This window comes from Cupressus sempervirens, chromosome 10 (genome assembly GCF_028749045.1).
Source record: "Cupressus sempervirens isolate cs-2001-9-10 chromosome 10, ASM2874904v1, whole genome shotgun sequence".
Taxonomy (NCBI): Eukaryota; Viridiplantae; Streptophyta; class Pinopsida; order Cupressales; family Cupressaceae; genus Cupressus; species Cupressus sempervirens.
In genome coordinates this window covers 458996837-459020346 of record NC_143127.1, presented here as the reverse complement: position 1 = coordinate 459020346, position 23510 = coordinate 458996837, and the positions used below count along the sequence as shown (strand labels likewise).

General features: G+C 32.4%; 1 pseudogene; it reads right to left on the bottom strand.

Annotated features, from left to right (window-relative positions):
- LOC149534680 (glycine dehydrogenase (decarboxylating), mitochondrial pseudogene) overlaps window positions 1-23510 on the bottom strand; it is a 58695-nt pseudogene that overhangs the window by 1884 nt on the left and 33301 nt on the right.

Below are 23510 nucleotides of genomic sequence, written 5' to 3'. Positions count from 1 at the left end.
GTTTGATGTTTTCATATTGCAAAGGTGTGAGTGGTGGTGTAGGTAAGATTTGAACCTCATAATTATAATTTACACATTTAAAATCAGCACACTAAAAGAATATTAAATTAACTACTACCAAAGTAATATACGGATTTTTCAAGATAAGGTGAAACAAAATGTACCTGATAGGAAGGTCCCTCAGCTTCAGTAAGTGAACCATGTGTGAGTGCTTCTACTAAAAGACATCGATTAACAAAGTGGTAATTTAGGTACGATTCCAATTCATCCAAATTTGTGTCCAAGACACTCGGATAGTTGAAAGAGCGTTGGGATGCAATGTCTACTGATTTGACTTCAATGCCAACTTCCATATTCATCCATTGCATTAACTCAATAGCTGCATTTACACCACCTCCCACCAGATGTGCTCCAATCAGAGCCTCCAAATAGAGCCTCTTAAAAACAAAAGAGAAAGAAACTATGTCAATTTCCATACATAAGAAAAACATGGACACTTGTAGAAACCAAATCAGTATTTACTTGAAAGATTGAAGGTTGTTCTTCATTAACATGTTCCCCATTTTCTTCAACTGGATCTTTTAAAAAAAGTGGTCCTCTTAGATTATACAAGTAAGCAAACAAGAAACAAACCAATTTTGGAGGAAAGCCAACTCAAGCAAAGTTCAACTAGAATGTGGATTAGTTGCACAAATTTGTGTCTACAATATTAATCATATCCACATTTTTTACCACAGTGGAAAAATAAATAAAAGGATTAGGAAGAGGTTGAATACAATTAAATGCTAAAATCCATTGAATCAAATATAATGGCACATTTAATGAAATGGCTGAAGGGTGTATAAGAGAAGTTGAAAGAAGTGCTAAGTATGCACTTTTATCCTCTACAACACTACAGTAACCTAGGACAATGCCTCCAACCGGATAGAAAATAAATCAATGTTTGATAATGGCTGCATGGACCATAGTGGACAACAATCACAAGTGCATGAGCTCAGATAGGAAGTTCAAATGGGTCAATCATTGAGTTGGATTGTATCAGGTAGAATGAGTACTCTAGTATGCAGATCAGTTATCAAAGGAGAAATTTTTAGACTTTTCCTTAGCTTCCATGGCTAATCGTACCTCGTCCAGGGTGGCATCACTCCATTCTAGGGTTTGCATTAGGTTTGGAGGACACATTCAGAATGTATTAGAACTACAGGGTGGACTAGAATATTTATAATCATTTAGCAATATCAGCTTAGGCACATAGAAGTTAATTTGTATGCAGCTTAAATTAAAACTTTGTGAACATGGACAGTCAATGATGCAGATTCTTTTTGCTGTCTCTTTATCCCCTGGGCCTTTTGTGGTGATCCCTATGGTGGATTCTTTCTAGCATAAGCTCTTCTCTTTGTATTGAACTTTTGGCAAATTAGTCTTTTAACTGTTGAATTGGCCTAGTGGGTCATCATATATTGTAACCTGGTCTTTTAATAATGTATTTCCATTTTTCCTTGTCTTTTTTTCTACAAAAAAAGCATCAAAGCTTAGTTACAAGACTCGGGCTTGGCACTCAAACTCAAAATATTGATAAAACAATGAAATAAAAATATTTTATAAGAAATTGAATCTTTTACTATGCAACCCTCATTTAACCAACTTTAAAGACATAATAAAATAATCAAATAGAAGCTACATTGAATCAGTACCAAAGAAGATATGAGTTTCGGGAAGCAACATTTTCCTATATATACTCTCGCGAGTGTTCAGGTATAAAAGCTTGTGGAGTATAAAATCCATGGCATTAAAACAAAAAGCATAAGTATCCTTAAATGGCAGATTAGAGTTATAAAGGTGCCTTTTAGTGTCTTAGCCTTTTGGCTTTAGTTTTTAAATTTTTTTCCTGTCTCCTGCTCATTTTTCCTAGCTGAATCTTACTATCAAGACTCAGAAAGTCTGCTCATAACCCAAACTCCAATATAATTGCATCAGAGTTATGATTACCATAATACCTACTTGGTGTGCCACCAGCAATATTTGCTCTTCCCTTCAACATGGAAACTTGGATATATTTTTCTGTATGACCTGAGAATGTCACGTACTGCATTAGTTGAGTACTTATAGGCTTTGAAATGCCCATTGCTGACTTTGTTAGAGTCCACATGATTATTACAAGGGCTACTGGTGGCCATGTGTATTTAGCTTTTCCCCACTCCTTTAACTTGTCACTTTTGAACACCACCCATGAAATCCAAGTAAAGGAACCTCCCAAAATTAGTGTGAGGAGAGAGGGAAAGAAAATTTCAATCCACAAAGCATTTTTATTCTTAGAGAAATCATTGGCCCAAGCACTGACTGAGGATTCAAGTGTTACGCAAAAGAAAACAATCCAGAAGAAAACCCTTACACAGCTCTAGCTCCTTCGCACACTCAAACATCAATGAAATCAAAAATGTTTTTTCATATTGAAGTTAAGCCTATGTTGGTCAAAATTTTGACCAACACGGGCTTAGATTTTTAAAAAGAGGATTTTTTCCTTCTCCAATCCGACCAATGTAAACCTTTTTAATTGATGGTCAAAAAATAAGGTCAAATGTAGTAGTGAGCCAAACAAGGAGGGGTTGTCAAACTATTCATGCAGCTCATCTACTTTGCATTGTGTGGGCTATAGCTCCAATTCCACCTCACATGGCCAAGGATGCATGGTAGCATATGCCATATACACATTTCAAGGAAGATGGCTCAACATCAAAGTTTATTTTTGAAGCACAATGGCCAAGGATTAAAGATGAATGAATAATGCTGATGAAACCTAATGTTGAGTACTGGGAAAAAGTCCTTGAGATGAGAACAGAAGTAAACAAAGTCTTGGAGATGGCTAGAGGTGCAAGGCTAATAGGTGCAAGTTTAGATGCTAAGGTTTATTTATGTAGCTCTAATGTAAACCTGCTTCAAAGATTCCATGAGATGTCTATGCGAGGTGATGACACAGACAAGTTACATAGGATTTTTATAACTTCTCAGGTTGAAGTTCTAGCTTCAATTGAACACGCATCTAGTACTGGTGTAGCTTACACTAGAATCTATTCTTCACCAAGAGTTGGTGAATTGTGGACTGAGGTATCTCATGCAGATGGTGCCAAATGCAAAAGATGTTGGATCTACTCTCAGGTAGTTGGCTCATTTGTGGATCATCCCACACTTTGTGAGCGATGTTACAAAGTGATCTCAAATATTGATTCAGCAAGTCCTAAAGTAGCTATGGTAGCCTAACAGTAATTTTATTATCTCAATCATTCATCTTCTGAAAATCTAAATCTTGCAACCGTCAATTTTAATAGCTCTATTTTCATTTTCAGATGTGCTAGCTTTTTATAACGTTCATTTTTTCTATACAATTTGCAACACCTTGCAACCTTCATGTGCTAATCTTGTAGTCTTTTGGTCTTTCTTCTTCTTCAAAAAGGTCTAAAAGACTCCATTCTATTGTTGACTAGGTGGATTCAGATTGATTGGGTTTCTTGATATAGAGAATCCAGAGGGAGGAGCTCAAATTCACCACTTTTGGCTGATACCCACATGCTGATCTGATCTATTCAAAGTGTACAGAGTTGAGAAAACTAAAACTTTGTAGGTAGTCATCAAGATTTATAAGTAGATTTCATGTTTTGTGGAGTTGAGATGTTTGTATTTGTAGGGGTTGGGTTTGGGTTTAAGTGTTGATTAGATATGAGCCTAAATTTGGGGTTAGTGGAATTGGTTTTGATATTAATTTGTAGGATCAGAAACATGGGCATGGAATTATGTAGAAGAAAGATTCAAACTTGTATAATTCTGTGTTTGGGAATTGATTTTAGTTTTTCATCTTCAAGCCACATGGTTGTGTTTCTTTGAGTAGCCAATTTTTGTATAACACATGCTCCAGGGTCTTCATGTTGGCTTGGAAGAGGCTTGTCCTTCTGGGGACTGCTTTAGAACTATAAGCTTATCATGCAATCAAGCTCTGTTTGCTTGATGTATCATTATTTTGTCTTTCTAAAAAGATTGTAGTAGTTTCTTTCCTCTTCCAAGAAGAAAACATATAACAGAGTGTAGAGTTTGCTATTGCTATATATATGTATTATGTTACAACATCCTAGTGTGTCTGGTGGTCTACTAGTATGTGAGCTACCTAACTCTTGTAGTAGAGCTGGGTGTAGGCACCACCAAACATAGTAGACCCTAATATGACATTTTTACTATCCATGATAACTTCAATTGGTCTATATATTTAGATAATTCCTCAGAATATTGAGGATTTTGGATCATATTTCATGATATTTAGAATATATTTCAATATCTTTTGGATTATATTTCATGATACTTTTGATATCTTGAATTATATTTCAAGATATTTTGTATCATACTCCATCAGACCAAGATAAGCAAGATGAATTTATATTTTTCATTTCAAAATAGTTCTGAGAAAAAAAAAAATTCATTGTAGGACTTTTGAAAAAAGAACACTAAGTAGTTTGAGAAGATGATATATATGTTCTTCTGCCGTTTGAATGGACTTATTGATTCTTCTCTTTTCCTTCTTGGTATTGCTAATTGTTATGACTCTTGGAGGCGAAATAAAGTGTATGATTGATGCACATATGTATGTTTTCTTGTACTACAAGGATGGGTTTATCAACAATGGGCAATCCTCATGCATACCACTAGGGTTCAGGTTTCATCCAATGAATGAAGAACTTTTACACTATTATTTGAAGAAAAATGTGTCCTATGAGATCATTGACCTTGATGTTGATCTTAACGAGCTTGAACCTTGGGACCTCCATGGTATGGATTGATTTCTTCTTAATAGAATTTTCTTTAAGACTTGTTATCTTTGTGACTTTTTCCCCTAATTGTTATTTTAAAATGAACCAGAGAGATGCAAGATAGGTTCTTCTCCACAAAATGAGTGGTACTTTTTCAGTCATAAAGACAAGAAGTACCCAATAGGCACTTGCACAAATAGAGAAACAACTATAGGGTTTTGGAAGGCAACTGGCCATGATAAGGCCATTTATATGAACTTCAAGAGGATTGGAATGAGAAAGACCTTAGTCTTCTACACTGGGAGAGCCCCTCATGGCCAGAAAGTAGAATGGATTATGCATGAATATTGCCTTGAAGATTATGAGAATACCCAAATAAATGTACGTTGTATGATCTACACTCGGTTATCACTTCAATCAACACTTTTCTTATGATTATTGATTCACATTGACTCAAAATTTATGAGGAAGAATTTACACTATGTCTTCTTGATAAGCACGTCACTATTCATATTTGCACATAATGTATTGAAACTAAGCAACACTATGATCCAGCTATTGTGACACCTCTCTCAGGCAGCCGACAGAAATTAATCTATTAAGTTATAACTATTTTTTTCCTTAAAAGTTTATACAATGCTATGGTACACAATGCGGAAGCAATATGAAACATACACATTAAGCAATGCAAATATAGTTTTGATTACTGAAAGCTTCCTTACTGTTCCAATGGAGGTTGCACTGAAGTTGTCAAATGTTGTTGGCACTGGCAGTAAAACACTGTTGGCACGTAATCTTCAAACCCTTCCTCTACTGGCACCACAAAATGCAATAAACGATAAATATTAACCGCACATCCACAACCTTTCTTCCGATCGTGCGGCAATATTGAAATTAGGGCGCGGCAAAGAGCTTTTTTTGGATTTTGACATAGTGTAAGTTTGTGTTGGTCAAAATTTCGACCAGCACGAGCTTCTAGTTAAAAAAATTATATACGTTGCCTTGCATAAAACGACCAATTTGACCCCATTCTATTAGATGGTCAAAAATTTTGGTCTAAAAATGGGATCAAACGTACTAGTGGTTATTACAAGAGATAGTAATAAGTTCAGCGACATCTTCTTGCATACCTACCAATAGTTTCTTGATCCATATAATATTTGAATAGTTAATAGCAATAATAACATACTCAGCTTCAGTGATAGACTATGATATGGGTAAAAGCACAAACCTATGTCACCTTTTATAAAAGAAAGTGATATCAGAATTTAAACTCTTCAACTTTAACGACATAAAAGTGGCATTTTTGTTTAGAATTTGAAGATAATTTTAACTAATGAAATGTGTAAAATTGGATAAAGTTTATGTCTATAATTATTTTTTAAAAATTTGAGTGAAAATTTTATTTATTTTTGAATTTTTAAAGTCTATTTTTGAATTTGTTAAAAATACTGAAAATATAGAGTTTTTTTCCCATCAAACAAATATATGCAAATGATCATATTTTGGTCTGATTATGGAATATGTTAGATTTGACATGTATACCTAGTGCACCAAAAAATTTAAATTTAAATTCGGCTAATATTTTTCAAATTATAATTGGTCAAAGTCAAAGTTATAGAAATTGATAATTTTTTCTCCTGTCAAACTTTTTCCATCAAATCTACATTTTTTTTTTTTAAATTACATATTCTTGAAGAAAACTCTCTTCTCTAGTACATCATTAAAAATAATAAACTTTTAACATGATTTACTATTTTTTTCCTATTTTTGAATAGACATCTTCCTGAATCTTAAAATACCTACTTGTAATATTTTCAAATTATAACATATTATCCATAATTAAAAATAAATAAAAAATTATATGATCATAATCTTGACTCCGAGACCTATAGAAGCATATTTTTAGTTTTTTTTTAAAACTTCATTTTAGTAAGTCAAATTGGCCTTCAAAGTGAGATGTTTACAAAAGTTCTTATTTTTCCTTGTGTAGCTACCAGTTAGGATGTCACATAGACAGTTACAACCAGAACACTTTCGGTCAAAAGGGTTTCAGTCATAACCCCTATCGGCCTATCAAACTACCAATGGTTAATTTGGGGGTTTCATATAAAATAAAATTTTATTTTCCTTTTTTTTAATAAATATAGAAAATAATGAAAAATAAAAGAGCATTTTCAGAAGACAATGATTTTGAAGCCATTTTCAGCAACTATTTTGTGGATTTAATCAAAACTGCAAAGGATCAAATATTTTAAAGGTGTGTTTTCCCATCTACTTATTTTTATGCATTCTATATTGAAGCATTAACTGGTATTCAGTGAAATCTAAATTAAATTTTTTGTTTCTATAGATTAAAGTATTCAATGGGTGGTAAAAGGAAAAGATCAAGAAAATATGATAGAATAAGAGACGAGAAAATGAAAGGTCGTACAAAATGTAACTAAAACCAATCTACTAAAATTCTTGAAGAGGATGAGATTCATGAAGAGAATGAAAGTAATGAAGAGGAAGAAATTGGCACTTCTAATGATAGAGACAAATTAGAAGGCATAGCAAATTTGATGGATTTGGATGAGGAACTAATTTTTAACCAAATTCCATTCTAAAGATATATGATAAATGATAACACTATTAGAAACAATTGTCAAAACATACAGGATGAATATTTCAAAGATAAAAGTATACTTGGGCAGGCACAATTATTTGTCAAGTTATTTAGGACAAAAGATATGAGACCTGTTTTGGAGTTGTTGGGTGTTGATATAGGAAAAACCATGTGCATAATATTAATAAAATAATAGTTGAAAACTTGAAAAATGCTTATAAAAAAATTGAAAACACAACTCGAGGAGGTGATTTGAGTAATGCATGTAGAGCATTGATGACTACTATATCTAGTAGAAAATTGACACAAAAAACTAGTACGTGCAATTTTTGATGTACTACATATATCTAGAAGAATTGTTTAGAGATACATCAAGAGGAAAACTATGTTAGATGATAACATTGAGAATAATTGGGTGAATATTTGTAGAGTTCCTTGAAAAGATAGAATATCTAAAGATGTAAAAAGATAAATTATTGAATTTTGGACCACACATTCTTGTGTTTCTTCCAACAGACATGATACTATACAAATTAAAGATCAAGAGAGAAGGGCCAAAATTGAACATCCAAATCATTTCATAGATATAACTCAAAGTGAATTATTTCAAACATTCAAGCAAGAATTTTCAAATGTCAAAATATGTCAGAGAATGTTTGAGAGTTTGTGTCCTTCCTTTGTATGCATAAATAAGATATGTGAAACTTGTTGTTATCGAAATCATGTTGAATTTGGTTTGCATTTGCAATCATATAAAAAATTTATGGTAGTTGTTGATCCTAATTTTGTCATACCTAGCAATACAACAGAATTTTTGAAGTCCATATTATGTGATAAATTAGAAGATTTAGATGAGTTCAAAGTGCAATGCATCAAAAATTAGTGTCAATATTGTGGAGATTTATGTAAATTTTCAATGCAAATTGAGAATAGTAATGAATCGACACTAGTTTCATGGATGAGATATGAATATGAGACATACCAAAATAAGACAGGAGATGAATCCAAAAAAATTGTATTGAAGGAGGGTGAATTGCGTTATGATGAGTTTATGACCAAGTTCCATCTATTGATATATCCACATATCCAACATTGTCATGGTGTACGATGGCAAGCTAAATAGTTTTGTGATTCAAAAATTATTTTCCACTTGGTTGTATACTTTCAATTGTAGATTTTTTTGAGAATTATACATTTGCACCTCAAACAGAGCGTCAAGGGAAATATTTTCATTCTAAACAAGTTGTAATATTTGTGCAAGTGACCTATAGACATGCACAATTTGAGGTGGATGAGATAGAAAGGTTGGATGAAAATGAATGCATCATCATCAAAGAGGTTCATTTCTATATTAGTGATGATAAAGTTCATGATAGGAGTTATGTGGCTCATTATTTTGCAATGTTCTCTGAAGATCTTAGAAATCATGGAATAAATGTTTCAAAGCACTGGATTTGGTCTGATGTTTGTGTAGGTTAGTATACATTAACTTGCACATTTATTTAACTTTATTTTAACTTATATTTATTTGTACATGCCTATTTCATATTTGATACATGTACGCAGATAATTGTTTCTACTTATCATTTCATGTTCACAGGAAAATTCAAATCTACAAAAGCATTTAATTGGTTAGCAATGCAACATGCTAGAACCAATGTTAGGTTTTTATAGAATTTCTTTGAAAGTGGACATGCAAAAGGGGAGCATGATGGAGCAAGAGCATGTATAAAGTGTGCACTTTGACAACATAAACTTATAGGTAAATATGCATTTAATGTGCATGTTTAATACTAGTAGCATATATATATATATATATATATATATATATATATATATTCTCTAGACATAGACATATATATGATATATATTTCAAATTATATATGCATGTTGTATGTACATATAGGGAATAGGATAGAGAGTGCAAATCAAATTGTTGAATGGTGCAAAGTTCATTTTGCTACTCGAGATGCTGAATACAATAAGTATTACTATTGGGAAGTGAAAGGTGAAATTTATATTTATTTTTAATGTATTTTTCAAATTCAAGTTTTTTATTAAATATTTATTTTGAAATATACCAATTACTTTTTGCATTTGTAACAGATATAGATCGATCTAATCCTTACAATTGTCAAATGATTCTTAGCATTAGAAGTTTACATCAAGTGAGACTACAGGAAACCATAAACCTCTAGTAAATAAAGTAAGAGAGAAAACATGTTTTTGTGATGACTGCATTAAGGACAATCTAGTGAATGTATGTGAAAATTTGCAAATGTATATATTTCACATTAGAATTTGAAGGAGATAGTTAGAAAGCCTCCTTTTGAAGATGTTGACATTGACATTGACATTCATGATCCCGTATATTCAGCTGATTATGAGCACATTTCTGATTTAGTTATGGAAGGTTTGTGTGCATATACATACATACATACATATAAATATACATGTATATTTATTTTAAAATTAATTTATATTTATCTATTTTTATATACATGCAGGAGATATTTTTGCAGTTCAAGCCTTACCAGATAATGCAAAAAATGTGGAATATTATCTTTTAAGATGCACAAAAGCAAAACACAAGTTGCTAGAAGGAACTATAGATGCTGATAAACAATCATATCCAATTGGATCAATTTTTATTGAAGGAACATATTATCAAAAAAACAAGGGTAACTGATAGTGGTATTGAATTTATTAAATACAAGCCTAGAGGAAAAGTTTTACATTACAGTAACCATGTTATAGCAACAAAGTTACAATTTGAAGTAATACAAAGAAGAGGACGTCATGGAAATCAAAAGTGGAAACTTTCTATTGAAGAACATGAAAAACTTCTAGAGATAATAAAAATTAGAGAGGATCCTAACAATACAATGTTTATGGAGCTCTAGTTCAGCTATGTCTATATAGCTCTTATACTTGGTCACATTTAATGTTGATAGGATATTTATTTTATAAATTTGTATACATTGGATCATTTATCTTGGATATGCAAAATTAGACATGTTTTTTTACTTTTATTTAAATTAAACATGGATATATCATTTAAGACAACATCTTAGGACCTCCCCTAAGACAACCTCTTAAGACCTCCCCTTAGGACTATCTATTACCTAACCTTCCCTTAAGACCACCTATTACCTGACCTCTCCTTAAGACAACCCCTTTACTATTTGTATGTATTTATATACATTGTTTAAGTTTTCTAATGATTGTTAATGCTCTTATATATTTATATATAATCTTTATGTTCTTATATGTATTAAATTTTATTAATTAAATGTTGTAACATGTATTCTTTAGGTCATACTCATTATATGTTCTTATGTACATGTATATGTTATATTCTTTAGGTCATACATTTAGTGTCATGCCCAAAATTCAAGAAAAAGCACACCAATAAGTTAAATAATCAATGAGTATTAGTAGATTGTTAAATTTGAATATTTTTTATTTAACTGATTTCGACATTACTTTCATTATACATAAATTTTTAATCAATATAATATTTTTCATATACTTTTCAACAACTCATACATAAACCAACTATCTATTAAATCCACTCGAAACACAATTTGCAACTACCTTAAAGTAGCATGAATATCAATTTCATAACATTATTTGATCCAAAGACTGCTTACAAAATAATTCAATTATTTAATGACCATATAAGCAATTATAACTCTAATTCTTTGAGACATTTGATATTAAAAGAAACTGTCTAAGTAAAGTAACATTTAACATCCAATATCTTGACTTGATTTGTATACTGACGTAATAATACCATCATTACTTTAACCAAGGCTAAATAATAATTCAATAATACAACTCAACTAATACTCAAATCACTATCTAATTAATTAAAATTAATTCAAAATATATACCATTCTCTTAACAAGATATTAAATAATAATGAAACTAACTTATCTAAAAAAATCTAATCATCAAATTTTCCTAACTAAAATATACCAAATTTAGAACTTAAATCTCAACATTAAACTACACTATTAAATCAAACTAAAACTAAGAGAATCTATAATTAACACAAACCTAAACTAAAACTAATTAAGATAATAAAATAATCTAATCCACCTACCAAATTAACCCCAACATAATATCATTTATCACTTACAATAATTAAATTTTAGTACTTTAGTATTCAACATGAAACACTATATACCATTTAAATAGGTTTAAACAACTCGAAACAAAACAATAGCCATTAAATCTCTAAACTTAATCTAATAACAATCATATCTTAAACATGTACCAAAATGACTAAGAAACCCAACTTTAATTCTTGCTATGTATGTATTTATTTAAAGAAACTAATTTCAAACCTGACAATCGATTATATCCGTGAAGCTTCCACTTAAAATTTGAAACAATAATAATTTTATATAGTTATTGTCTATTTGCTTTAAACTTCAATTAAATTCTAACATTTACATTTAAATATGAAATTCCATAAAAATAAAATAAAAATTAACATCTAATATTAATAAAATCTATCATTTTATTACTACTAAAATTATCCTAACCTAACATCTAACACAACCTACTTAACATCATACTATAATACTAATCTTAAAAAGTAATACTAATGCAAAAATAATAATTATTATCTAAAATTAACACTAGATATTACTATACTAACATCTAGCTTTAGAAACTTATTCCTAAACTAACCTAAACCCATACTAACCACTAACACACATAACATAGAACCCCAAAACCCCCTACTCTTCAACCTAACCGCTCACTTCCCTCCTGTACTAGCCACCTCCAAGTGGGGGCTCTCTTTCATAGGTGCAAGATTAAGAGGGGAAAGGTGGCTACATGTGACCCAAGAGTCTAACTTGATTTGCCCACCAATAAAAAAGAGATTTGACTTAAGCATATGGAACCTCCCAAAGTACTTGTTGTGCCCAAAGTAATGTGATAGGGAGGGTGACATCAGCCACCATTGACCATAGTTTGTATTAAAAAAACCTTTCCATTTCAATGCCTAGAAAAGAGGAGAGGAAAAAAGGTAAGATAAAAGAAGGGCATGGTAAGATGTTCTTTATTACAAACCTGCTCCTTAATGGATTCACCTCCATCCCAATCAATGTGACAAACACTTACAGCCCACTTGCTAGGTTGCCTAGGAAGTAATGATTATAGCTTGGGCAACACATTAAGGGGATAGGATAGATAGTTATTCCATAAAGATTAGTTGGTGGGACTAGGGATAGGCTTAGGAGGATATATTAGATTTAAGTATTTATTTATTTGGTTCCAAATCTTTTCTTTTTTTTTGAACTAAATTTAGAAAACAATATTTTTTAAAAGGAATCAATTTAGAATATTCTATGTTCCTAACAAGGGACTTTATTTGCTTTCCATACAAAATCCAAAGAACAATATTACTCCTGGAGATTTTTTTTTTTTCTAAGTGAGAAATTTTTTCTAACCTGCATAACTTTCCAAGAGGCATATTTTCTCCTACCACATAACTAAACCTGAAAATTACATAATTGATCATCACCATTTTATCCACTTTTCCATGTGCACATACATAGCTAAATATTATAAAATTCAAATGCAAGATTTGTTACTCAATCTTTTCTCTTCTAGTAATCAACCTAGTTCAAGGATCCATCGAGAAAGAACCAGTAAGAAAACTCGACGTCTTTGCCAAATACATCAAAATTCAAAATACATTTTTACAAATATTACAATTCAATTGAATTATCTTCAAGGGCTTTCACAAGAGATCTTTTCCAATGTCACCAATGCATCAAGGGAACCATGGGAAAGACAAGAACCGACATGGAGGTAAACAACATAATAAGATGAACAATTCAAGCATGCATTCCCAACCTGATTTTGCACAATAGGTTCAACAATGAACCAAAATAGGGGGAAGGTGGATTTTCTCAATAGGAGATGTCAATCACCATACCATAACATAGCCTTTTTGGGGCTAAAATTCAAGAACTTCCATTCTTCCACAATGCCCTTTCAGGGCCAATATCACAAGGGTATTCATTCCTTCCCTTCTTCAAGAATTCAAATTTTCATACAAGGTATGGGATGACAAGTAGGGGCTCATACACCCTACCCTCTTTCCCTCCTCTCACCATGAGAGGAGACTCTACACTATTGAGGTCCAACTATGGCCCTTGCCCCATACATGGCCGCTTCTTCCCTATCCAAGGTGAGTGATGCCAAAACAATCCCCATGAAATCCCCTCAAAACAAAACATCATGGCAAGCATGAGAATAACATCAAAAGAAAAACAAGTTAAGACCCCCCCCAATTCAACCCCAACACACAAGAAATCAATACAAAAACAACACAATGTCTTATGCATGATTCAAGCAAGATTCAAGCATGAAAAACATGAAGAAACAATTCAAGAAGAGTGAAGAACTCCTACCTGCACAAAAAGTTATGGCAAAAATGGTGGGTTGAGAAGAGCTTTTCCCTTTTCTTCCTTCAATCTTTCAACTTTCTCCAAAACTAGAGATTGGGTAACAACCCAAAACTTCTCCCAAAATGCATCTAAGTATCAACCTACCTCAACAAGACTTTAGGTAACCCCCAAGGTGGAGTTTGGGTCACCAACTCATGAAGGATACAATCAATTTTCGCAATCAACCAAAAGTAGGGTTTTTGAGTGACCCTAAAAGTCAACCAAAGGGGCTAAGGGAGTGGAAAGTACTCCCAACCCATACCCTTACCCCTAGGGTACTTAAATTTAATGTTTTTAGGCCTTAAGGACTTAATAGGAACCAAATCAAAAGCTAGGATAATTTTAAGACAATATAACAACCTTCAAAGAAAGACAATGCAAATTAGCAGAAATAGCAAAGGGTTCAGTTTCATCTTTCCGTTAGGTTTCCTGACTAAACATCTTGCACACTCATTGCACACATTAGTAGTTCAAGAAATCATGTGCATTATGTAAATTGAGTATCAAAAAAATCATATAAATTACAACCATCCATCTTTCTACTAATTAATTGTTTATCTCATTCTAGTCATATTTTCGAACATTAAAATTGCATAATCAAAGTGTTAGTTCTACATTCATTTACTTCATCAATATACATGTTCAAAAAGAATTAAATGATGAAATCAAATATTTGAAGGTAAGGCATCACACATCATAAAATAGCATAATAATGTTCGGTGCATCAAATAATGTCCTAACATATCGAGTGATGAGTATCAAAATAATAGTGTATCAACTATGCTACGATGAGTCAGGGCGAGGCCTCACATTGCACACATCGATACATACAAAATCAATATAACATAGCTTATTCATTAAGTCAGATTAGCATTCTAGAATAATCATTTTTAGGCATGCATAAACCTAACATCACAACATCACCAATTAAGAAATGTTGAACTATCTAAAAGCATAAAACTAAATCATCGAGGTACCAAAATCAACACCCTTATTATTAGGTGAAAGATGCCTCATATCATCATTAGTACAATTATATTTTTAAAATATTTAAACATTCAAGATATTGTAGTGGTTCTCGGATCACTGATCATTAAAACATGGGTGAGTTAATTGATCTTAATTTCATTAGGACATTCGCAACATGAAACATTACTTCATATTCATTTCAATCTCCTATCATGGTTTTAATAGAGAATTCATATTGATGATTACATATGAGGAGGGTCCTTACATTTAGATCAAGAAATTAAGATCAATAACATATACATAAAAATGTGAATATTGAAAACATACATGTCTACTTTTAACATGAATATATATACATACATCTATGAAATAAAAAATACATTTTAATCTACATTCTTATGTATAATTTAGGATCTCCCTTAAGACATGTCATTTAATTACACTTAGATTAAGATATTAAGATGAATAACATATACATAGACATGAATATTAAAAACATACATGTCTACATTTAACATGAACATATATACGTATATTTATGAAATAAAATATGTACATTTTAATCTACATTCTTATGTATAATTTAGGATCTTCCCTTAAGACATGTCATTAAATATAGTTAATTACACTTAGATTAAGGCATTAAGATGAATAACATGAATAACACATACATAAACATAAAATATTAATCTTGACATTAAAAGATCAATAACATGTACATAAACATTAATACAAATATGAATATTGAAAACATGCATGTACATTCAACATAAACATATGTACATATACATCTATGAGATAACATCTAAGACATGTACATATATATAATAAAATATATCTGGAGAATAATGTACCCACATCAAATGTATAAAAATATCATGTATCAAATGTCTCAAAATATCATATCAAGCATGTATCCAGATAAACATGTATCCAAACAACCTATAAAACATCAAAGTCTCCACATAAACATGTATCCAAATAACATATAAAACATCAAAGTCTCCATATAAACCTATATCCAAATAACATACAAAACATCAAAGTTTCCATATTAACATGTACATCCAAAATACTATATCAAATGTCTCCAAAATAACATATAAAATAAAAGGCCATCTTATCAGCTACATACCCCTCTTGATCCATGTACCCAAAAGGGTCTATTAGTTGTGTCTGAACCCTATGTCAAATGATAGTGCCAAATTATGTACATACAAATTATATCATACATATAAATCAAATACATATTTAAATCGTAACATACCTAAGAATCAAAATGTGTAGGATATATTAGTGTTTGCAGATCACCAAAGCATAACATACTATCACTCAAACCCTATAACACACATACACAAACACACAAGTTAGATTGTATCAAGAATATATATATATTTTCCTATATGTTTAAGTGTAAATCTTACCATAATTAAAATAAATTTGAACATATAGACATATTTACCATAGCATCATGTAATGCTCTATCGATCTAACTGATATTTGAATCATGCAATGATAAAACATTATCTGCATCCAAGTTGATAGTGTCATCTAAAAGCATCTTTGTAAATAGACAAGGTTGTCTAGCAGTGAAATCCTAAGTAGGGGGTGTTGTAGGGTCTTGAGTAGCTAGGAATGGTGCTACAGGGTCCTCGGTAGCTAAGGTTGGTGTTGTAGGGGCCTCTATAGTAGCAGATGTAGTAGAAGGTGTAGGAATGTCCTCCTACCTCTGTGAACCCTATGATCATGTTGTATATGATAGAATATGATTGATCTGAGTGTCAATTTCACAAAGTGGAATCCTTGTGACTACAGATAATGCTCAATATGAATCCAAAAGATCAGATACTAAATAGGATCCCAAAAAATGCAATGCGTCCACATTTGAGACTATAGAAACCTCTAGTAGAGAAGGTAAGTCTACTACCACATATGCATCATCAACACCTATGCTAGATGATGTAGCTGTGGGAATGGAACCTTGAGACTATAACATATATCTACCACACTGATCAGAAGAAGTCTCTTGCAACTATGTAGCGACAATGGCAATGCTTGAATAAATCTATATCCTGATTGTGTCATTAGGAACACTCTAGCCTAAAACAACCATCTCTAGACCTCTTGACATAACCAAAAGGTTTGGACCTATCATTACCCATTTATTAATGGGCACAAGAGTGTCCATGGGTATGAATCTCTCTGAAAGTCTACCCAGACCCTAACCAACATGACCTAGATAATTTGTGTAATCAACATCATTCTATAAATAAAATTGTACAAAAAATTGTTTACAAAAATATAGAGGGAACTCATCCTTCTGTGGCCATCTATGATGAGTAGCCAACTAGCAAGGATATATAAATGGTGTAATGAGCTCATCAATACACTTTGTCAACTTGTCTATACTTCATAGTGCAAGTGACACTGTGAGATAGATAAGAGTAAAATGTCTCAGTACTGATATCATCAAAAGGGTTGTATGATTCAATGGTTTGAATCATATTTAACAACTCCTCTTACATTGATATAATCTTCTCCCTATTAGGGAGGGTGGTAGAAGAGGAAAGTGAGGAGTTTAGAACCTCTATAACATGAGATAATCTAGCAAGTGTATCTCTAAATAACTACTCTCTATCCTCAGTGGAGGATGTGGATCTTTGTGTTGTGTTGGACTTAGCACTTTGACCCTCTCTATGGACACTAGCATCCCCTAAGGATGCAGAAGCACAATCCCTAGAACCAGATGCCATAATGTATATATGTATATAATGTATGACGATATGCTTGTGTGAAGCTACAAGAGACAAAGTCTGATAAATATCTAGAGATCTACACATGCATATATATTGGTGTAAATACGTTTTTACTATTTACACTTTACTTAAGTTTACTTAGGTTAATGCATTATTTTAATATTTATTAGTTAGTCACCTAGGAGTATGTGTACTCTTATGAGTTGTCATGTTGACAACATAAGAGTTCACACCTCTTTTATGCACATGGTGTCTACAACACAGGAGTTAGAACACTAATTAAGCACATGGTGTCTACAACATCTCTACTTGAGAAACACCTTGTCATTCTTATCCTTTCATCTAGAATGATGGATAAGACATATGCTTAGTTGTTATGCTTATCTTATCTCCTGGTTCTTTCTAGAGACATTCTAGGTGCTTCCTAAGAGGCCTTTATATACAGGCTCTCCTAGTGTGTACACTCATCACATACAATACAGAGCAATGTATGAGGACATGCTCTAATATATTGATCATACTCCTTTTTGGTCTATAGTTGTGCTTGTGTTAGAGTTCTATAATTTTGGGTGAATATTTCCCTAAGGAAAATTCGAACATGGTATTAGAGCTATACCAAATTCTTATAGGGTATCAGAGCTCTTGGAGAATCTCTCTTTACATAGCTGTTCAAGACCATCTTCTTGCTTCAACACTTCAGCCAAAATTTGGAGTATTGCAGTCATTGGGAGTGTCTAGAGCCAAATTTGACCTTTCCATTGTGTTTGGAATGTCAATTTGGTGAAAATCAACTATAAAGTTGCCTACCCTAGGCATAGTCAAAATTGAGGCAATTTTTTTGCAAACCGGCACCTGAAGGACTGATTTGCAGAATCGGTATGATCATTTCAGATCTGTACATTTAATTTTAGATCTACATTTTTTTCATCTGCATCTCTACTCTTTTTTTCGGATTTGCATTATTTTTTAGAAATTTTTTGGCTATCGGGCCATAGGAGAGATTTTTTGTAAGTGATGATTGGTGCTTGCTGGTGCAAATCAGATATTTGCATCACATTTAGAAGGTCCAAAAACCCCTAGATTAGATTTTGTTTCATCCAAATCAGACATCTAAGGCAAAATCTAGAGCCATTTGATTTTTGAAGGCACGATGGTGGCGATTCAGAAAAAATAACAGTAGCAACGATTTTCAAACAATGATATCTCCCTCATACGGACTCCTTTTTGTGAGCAATTTTTTTTTGTTTTGGGGTAGAATTTCATGATCTACACATTGGTGTAGGTGATTTTAGATCTCTATTCCTGAATTTTTTTTAACTCACAAATCCTAATTTTTGCCACTTCAAATGCTTTGTACAGGCTCATCTGGACACAAAATTAGGTTTTGGTTTTTTTGAAAGTGCATTTTTTTTTGTATTTTCTAGATTTGTAATCAAATTATAGGTTCTATGGAAAAAAATACTACTTTCAAAAATAGGTCCTAAATGATACATTATGGGTGTTTCTTTGATTCTCTCTTGCATTTTGGGGGGTGCATACAATTATTGATCTCATGGAGTTTTGTTTCACATGTTGCAATAGAGTTAAACCTAGGTTGACAAAAAGAAACTATAAAAAATGGAGTGATACACTCCTTGATCATCTAAGAAGAAAGCATAAGGAAGTATTTCTTTATTTATGTTCCAACGAATCGATCTCTAACATTAAAGAACAGCCATCTGTTAACAGACTTTTATATCATTTATTATTGTCTCTCTTCTTTTGATTTTTATAAGGTCATTGCAAAGTTATGGTATCCATATGATCTTTGGATCTATCTTTGGGAGCTATATGGAGACCCACACATTCCTCCATTCCTAAAAGATCTTTTACCTCCCATTGCTATTGCATCCTCTTTAGATGAGATCACACCTCTAGATGTTGCTATTGCTCCTAGTGATCCTATTTCAGCCATAGATGCTTCAGATTTAGTGTAGTAGGACCCTTTATGTCTTCCTACTTTACCTTCATGCAACAACTTCCTTCCAACCATTGCAGCTCTATTCATGGAGTCTCACACTGAAGATGTGGGAGACATCCTCGATGATATTCATCATTTCTTCAAGACAAATTCTTCATTCATTACACAATAAACAATTCATGTACTTCACCACAATAAGGTACATGTTGTCTTTCGGTTCCAACCTTAGGTGATGACTTCTTGACTGATATTTTAGGTTTGTTCATGGAGTCACATATCATAGACTTGGGAGACTTCTTTGATGATATACTACTTCTCTTTGATGAGGATGATCCTTCTATAGTTGTTGCAAGGGCTCACTCTAACCCTCATGTCCATTCTCTACATGATCAGACTTTATAAGCTAATGTGATTGTGGATCCTTATGTATAGCAATTGCAGGAGGTCTTTTTATCATTTGAGGAGACTGTTGGTTCTTTGAAATAGGTTCTACAACAATCCTTGCTAGATTTGCACTTCTTCTTAGCAATTTTGGAAGGAGCCATCATCAGTATCGACACAGGGACACTTGAGCAAGTTTCAAAGACACCTTTCATCATTGAAATTCTTTCTACACAAAGGGGAAGCATCTCACCAGTACCTCTGCCACTGTTTCTTCCAAGGGGAGGAACATCATTTAATGGTCATGGATCAGTTTCTACATTAGAGCATTTCTCACTGGTCAACACCTTACTTTTAGGGGGGGAGGACTACCTTGTCTCTCTTCCTCTTATTTCTTATGGGGGAGACTTTTTCCTCTTATGAGGTCTTCTTCTCCTCATTCTTCACTATTGTATATACTTGATATATGTCATAATGGGGGGTTCTTGATTACTCCATCCATCCATGCATCCTTTTTTCATCTCTCTTTTTGGAGGAGGGTTTTTTCCATGAGGTTTTCCCTCTTTCTCTTCTCTATGAGATATTGCATTGCATTATGTACATGGGTACCTAGCATGGCCTAGTAGCTAGAACCCATCATGCATTTCATCCTAGTTTTCATAAGCTTAAGGGAATTCCTCTAAGTTGCACTTAAGGGGGGGTGTTGGTGTAAATATGTATTTACTATTTACACATTACTTAAGTTTACTTGGGTTAATGCATTATTTTAATATTTATTAGTTAGTCACCTAGGAGTATGTGTACTCTTGTGAGTTGTCATGTTGACAACACATGAGTTCGCACCTCTTTTATGCACATGGTGTCTACAACACATGAGTTAGAACACTAATTAAGCACATGGTATCTACAAAATCTCTACTTGATAAACACCTTATCATTCTTATCCTTTCATCTAGAATGATGGATAAGATGTGTGCTTAGTTGTCATGCTTATCTTATCTCTTGGCTCTTTCAAGAGACATTCTAGGTGCTTCCTAAGAGGCCTTTATATATAGGCTCTCCTAGTGTGTACACTCATCACATACAATACAAAGCAATGTATGAGGATATACTCTAATATATTGATCATACTCCTTTTTGGTCTATAGTTGTGCTTGTGTTCGAGTTCTACGATGTTGGGTGAATCTTGCCCTAATGAAAAATTTTACATGGTATTAGAGCTATACCAAATTCTTACACTACACACACACACACACAAATATACAAGTGTATAAATTAAAATAATTAAAAGCTAAATTTAATTTAAAACACATGTATATAAATACACAACATTAAATGTATGGTGCTATTCAATCATGTACATGTATTTTAAAACAAATTATCCTAGAGTTGATATCTAATGTATTTTAATGTGCTCATGCAAATGTGAAAAATAAATGTTCGTAATGTTCGTACATGTACATGTATATGCGATAAAATAAAATAAAATTCTTGACTAAATTATAACTAAGTGTACACATGTAACTTAAGTTTTTTACTAAATTAGATTTTGATTTAGCTACAGGGTTAAACAATTTTTCCAAGTTTCATATAAATACATACAAGTGTTTCTAAGTTTCATATAAATGTACAAGTGTTTCTAAGTTTCATATAAATGTACAAGTGTTGTATAATTTTTTAGAAATTAGTGATAGGTTTTAAATTCAAATTTGTATATAGAAAAGTTAATTTTGTTTATTTCTACCTAATGTTTTTCTACATTTTACACAATGTTTGACTACATTCTTGATTATGTTTTAAATAATTTACTAACAAATCTAAAAAAAATAATTTAAATATATGAAAAAATTAACAAATCTAAATAATTCACTAGTAAAACACTTTAAAAACAAATAATTTGACTTCTATTAACATTTACCAATCAAAAAATACTTTCTTTCTTTTTTAAATACAAAAAAAAACCCACTAACCCCTTACGATTGAAACACCTTAACTGCTCTCCAACAATTTCAGAATTACTATAGTGCAAATGGTAGTTGCAAAGTGATTGACGATAGTTTTATAAAGCATGGGGGGTTACAGTCATAACCCTTTCAGCCGAAAGGGTTTTGGTTGTAAACCCCCATGCAACGTTGAAGGGGAAATCCACCACGTCTGTATGGCCAGAATATTTTTGGCCAAAACCCTTATAGCTGAAACTGTTTTAGCCGTAACCTTGCCAGATATCACAAATGGTGACACAGCTTTGTGCTTTCACTCATATACATCTTTATTTCATGCTCAACCATGTAATCAACCTTTCTCCTAAAAATATAACTCCACCACTATTTATCTTTCTATCATCAACATTTCTAGCCTAGTCAACATTAATATAAACTCTATGCTCAAAATTACCCTTTTTTTGCACTATAGTCCATAGTCTTATGTTCCTTTCAAGTTGAATCTCAATTGTAGTCATATGTGTCTCCTTAGGACTAGATGAAAATCTTGTAACTAGTCCAATTGCATGTGCAATATTAGGTCATCTATGCACAACGTATTGCAACTTTCTAGTCATTGACATGTATTGTGTCTCATTCACTTTAGTAGCCTAAAAGGAAAGTTCTACCACTATTTCTCTTTCTGTCATCAATATTTTTAGCCTAGTCAGCATTAGTATAATTCTAAGTTCAAAATCACCTTTTTTTTGAACCATAGTCAATAGTCTTTTGTTCCTTTCAAGTATTTGAAAATTCTCTCAATTATAGTCATATGTATCTCCTTAGGATTAGATGAAAATCATGCAACTAGTCCAACTACATGTGTAATATCAAGTCTTCTATGTATAACATATTGCAGCTTCCCAATCATTGATCTGTATTATGTCTCATTCACTTTAACGATGTTATCTTCCTTAGATAATTTGCATCCAGTGACCATAGGTGTTCCAACAGATTTTGACTCATCCATACCAAATGTCTTCAATATCTCCTTTGTGTACTTAGATTGGGTCACATATATACCATCATTTGTTTGATGAACTTTTAGACCAAGGAAATATTTATTTCTCCAAACATAGATATTTTAAATTCTTTGTTCATCTAATTAGGAAATGACTTGCACAAAAAAATATTACCACCAAATATTATATCATCAACAAATATCTTAGCTATTAGAACCTTATTTTCAAGTTCACTTCACCAGTATAATTTACTATTCTCACTTGTTCTAACTATTGTGGTTTCACAACACACACCCCATTTCTCCTAAAAATGGGGACCCCCTAGTAAAATTTTGCTTTTCCAAACCCCTTGGTCTAGGGCCTAAGTCTTTTTTGGGACTCTACCTGGAGTTTGGGTCCTAGGTAGTCCTCTAACTGAGAAACCCAAGTGCTAGAAGGTAGAAATTTGGAGAAAAAGTGTGTTTTAAGTGCTTAAGAACACACATGTGTGCCTATCCAAGGTGCACAAGTGTACTAGATCTACATATGTGCACTTATCTCCCTTTGGAGATGTGCACTTGTGCACATGCATAGGTATGCACCTCCAAAGTGTGTGTACTATCTCAAGCCTATAAATACCTGGGACCCCC